Source organism: Amblyomma americanum, chromosome 1 (assembly GCF_052857255.1).
Source record: "Amblyomma americanum isolate KBUSLIRL-KWMA chromosome 1, ASM5285725v1, whole genome shotgun sequence".
NCBI lineage: Eukaryota > Metazoa > Arthropoda > Arachnida > Ixodida > Ixodidae > Amblyomma > Amblyomma americanum.
In genome coordinates, this window is record NC_135497.1 from 55,878,556 (window position 1) to 55,882,166 (window position 3,611).

Consider the following 3,611-nt stretch of genomic DNA (forward strand, 5'->3'; position numbering starts at 1 on the left):
GCACACGACGTTCGCTGCTTCCTGAAGCCATTCTTTAATTTCCCCTTCATTACCGCTGCGACACCAGATCGTATTGTCGGCGTATATAGCGTGCTCAATGCAGCGGATGTGGTGTAGCTTCTCTGGTAGCCCACGCATGGCCAGGTTTAAGAGAAGCGGAAACAACACTGCCCCCTGCCGAACCTAGATTAAGCGGAGTGGAGATCTGATCACCGATACTTATTAATGGTTTCCTATTGTAGAGAAAGTCTATCACATATTTAGATGCACGGTCACCACAGTTAAATCTGTTAAGCTCCTCCAGTATTCCCTGGTGGTTGACATTGTCAAATGCCCCTTTTAAATTGAACGCAAGGATGGCCTTGATCTGACACCTGCCGGGGTCATCCAGAATATCCTCTGATACGAAGGAGAATATCCTGTATAGACAGCTTTTCTCTAAACCCATACAGCATGTCCGGGAAAATATCATTGTTCCCCAGGAGTCTTCATTCGGGCGTTCACGACCCTCTCGGACATTGTACTCAGACACAACGTCGGAGAGATTGGTCGTAAATGATCAATATCGCATGGCTTTTTGGGCTTGGGATTAAACCGTACTAAAGCCACTTTCCAGGAGTCTGGGATCTGGCCCTAGTTCCAGCACTGCGAGTTGAAGTAAAGGAGGTGTCGTCCATGTTACAGAGCATATTCGTGTTTGATCTGGTTCGGTCCAGGAGTGGTGTTCTTACGCATGACGTCAAGCTTCTCTCTGATTTCCTCAACCATTACCTCTCGGTCCATCTCTTCATTTGGTGCGCTGGTGTATGCAGGGAGATGGTAGGAGGATCCCAGATCGGGAATTTCTGTGCAAGTTATGTAATGACCGCTTCACCATCATCGTCAATAGCCTGACCACAACCACTGCAGGGCAAATGCCTCTCCCATGTTTCCAATTAACCCTGTTCTTTGACAGCTGCATCCACCCTATGCCTGCTAACTTCTTAATCTCATCCGCCCACCTAATCTTCTGCCACCCCATGCTATACTTACTTTTTCTTGGAATCTGCTCCGTTACCCCTAAGGTCCAGCAGTTATCTTGCCTTCACATTACATGCCCTGACCAAGCCCATTTATTCCTCTTGAATTCAACTAGGATGTCATTAACCCACGTTTGTTCCCTCACCCACTCTGCTGCTTGCGGTCTCTTAATGTTGCACCTACCATTTTCCTTTTCATGGCTCGCTGTGTTGTCCGTAACGTTACTAAGCTGAACCCTTTTCATTAAGCCTCCACGTTTCTGCACCGTAGGTCAGTACCTGTAAGATACATGTTGTACACTTTTCCCTTGAAAGATATTAGTAAACTGGCATTCATGATCTGAGAGAACCTGCCATATGTGCTTCACCCCATTTTTATCCTTCTAGTTATTTGCCTCTCATGATCCGGATCAGCTGTCACTACCTGCCCTAAATAGACCTTTACTACTACCAGCCCCTCGCTGCCAATTGTGAACGGCTGTTCTCTTGCTAGACTGTACAACATTAGATTGGTTTTCTGCATGTTAATTTTTAGACCTAGCGTTCTGCTCTGCCTGTCTAACTAGATCATAATTTGCAGTTGCTGAGTCACTCAGGAGGTGAATTGCAATGAGGGCTTCGTTGTCCCTTTTATAGCTATGCAGGGCCTTACAGAGCGTGTCTGTTTGCTCTTTCCGGTTTGAGTTTGGCTCGATAAGGGATCTGAGAAGTCCCCATGCTTTAGCCGTTCCCATTCTACCGTTGAGCTCATCACATAGCTTGAGACAGTTTTAGTTAGCTAGGTTATGTACGCAGTCATCCGCTTACTCGGTGAGTTCTGCAATCTTGATCTTCAGCTTGCGATTTAACTTTTGCCTTTTCCGCCCTCCTTGTCAAAGATTTCCTGGCTTCCCACAGATGTAACAGGTGCGGGTCAACCGCAGGAGTTTCCTCCGTGGTGTTCACTGTCGCAGAGTGCCTGGCGACGGTTTCAATCTGTAGCGCTGTCCATGCCATAATATCAGTGATATCTTCGTCCGGGAGACGTGCGATTTCTCCTCTCCTCTTGTCCCATTTCACAATTTTAGCCTTGCCAAACGGTTTCCGACATTTCATACAGTGAGCAGTGCATAAGACGAAATGATCGCTGCCCAGTGACACGACAGTGTTACACCAGGTGGCCGGCAGGCAGTTTTTCACAAGCGTGAGATCTGGACAGGTGTCTCTGCTGACGCTATTGCCCGCTCTGGTGGGTTGCAGGGGTCCGTTAAGATTGTGAGCCCTTCTTTGTTAGCGATCTCAAGGATCCTCCTAACTTTCGGGGTGTTAAAGTGATATTCCCGTGCTTGATGGGGCACATTGAAATCACCGGCTATGACGAGGAAGTCCTTACCTGCCCTCTTAATAAAATTGTTTAATAGCGTGACTCTCTGACTATATGAGTCCCTGGGGCGAGTGAACACGTTCAGTATGTGCAAACTGTATTTTCCCCTGTTTTGGGGAAGAATTTTAACGTAAGGATGTTCATATATTCCGCTAGCGGTTCTTACAGCGTTGCGGTAAACTCATTGTGAACAAATATTTCTACCCTATGCTCGTCTTGGAAACTTTTGTACCCCTTCATGCTGATGACCATATTTCCTTCTTGAATTACTATTACAGCAGGTGTCGTCTCCGACGTGTCGATATTAAATTTGAGGCTTGCTTTTTTCTTTTTGAATCCCCAACAATTGCATTGCCAAATTATTGTTTCCTGTCCCCCTATGCGCCATTGTCCTTATTTGTCCTCTTCTGGAAGGGGGTTACTCTCTGTGTATTTGGATCTCCCATTTCGGGAGTTGCACTCGTTAAGTTTAGATTTGAATTCGTCTCGGACTGTGGCAATGGCGGAGTTAATGTATTTTGTAGTGTTGGCGGACTCATTTGCGAGCTCGTTCTTGACCATCTGGATAACTTATGGGAACTTTGTATCCTGCTTTTCTCTGTCAGCCCTCAGCTCTGCAATGACGTGGTCAAAAACTGAATTTGACGGGGTTTCACGTGTTTTGCCGTGAGTTGTGACTGAAGCCTGACCAATTTATGTTCAGCTGTCTGCGCTTCGTTCTGTTTTTTTAGCTGAATATTTTCTGCTTTCAGGTCGTTGAATTCCATAGATATCGTGCTTCCGGGGAAGGATCGAGGCAACCCAGCGTATCCCATATTTACGATGTTTTTTTACTCTTGCTTCTCAGCAGAAGGACTGCGTTCCCGGGTGTGTGGCGTCTTCTCGGCAAGGGGGATCCCGCTGAGGTGCAAAGGAGACCGACCTGGTGGTCCCCTGCTCTTTATGATGTCTTGGCTCTCCCGTTCCGGGTCGACCTGACGAGTTGTAATGCTGTCTAGACTTAGATCTTGACCTGGACGTAGAACTGGAGGCCGCTCTTCTGGATTCCTTCTTCTCGAACTGCTCTTTTCGGCTGGTGCGCACAGCTGCCATGTTGCTATTGCTGACGCCACTGGTTGTCGCTTTCTCTTCCTGATCGCCGAGATGTTGATGCTTCCTAGGCTTACTGATGGGATCCAGGAACTTTGCTTTGATTTCCGTCGAGTAGGTGTGGTGATTTCCCTTGCATG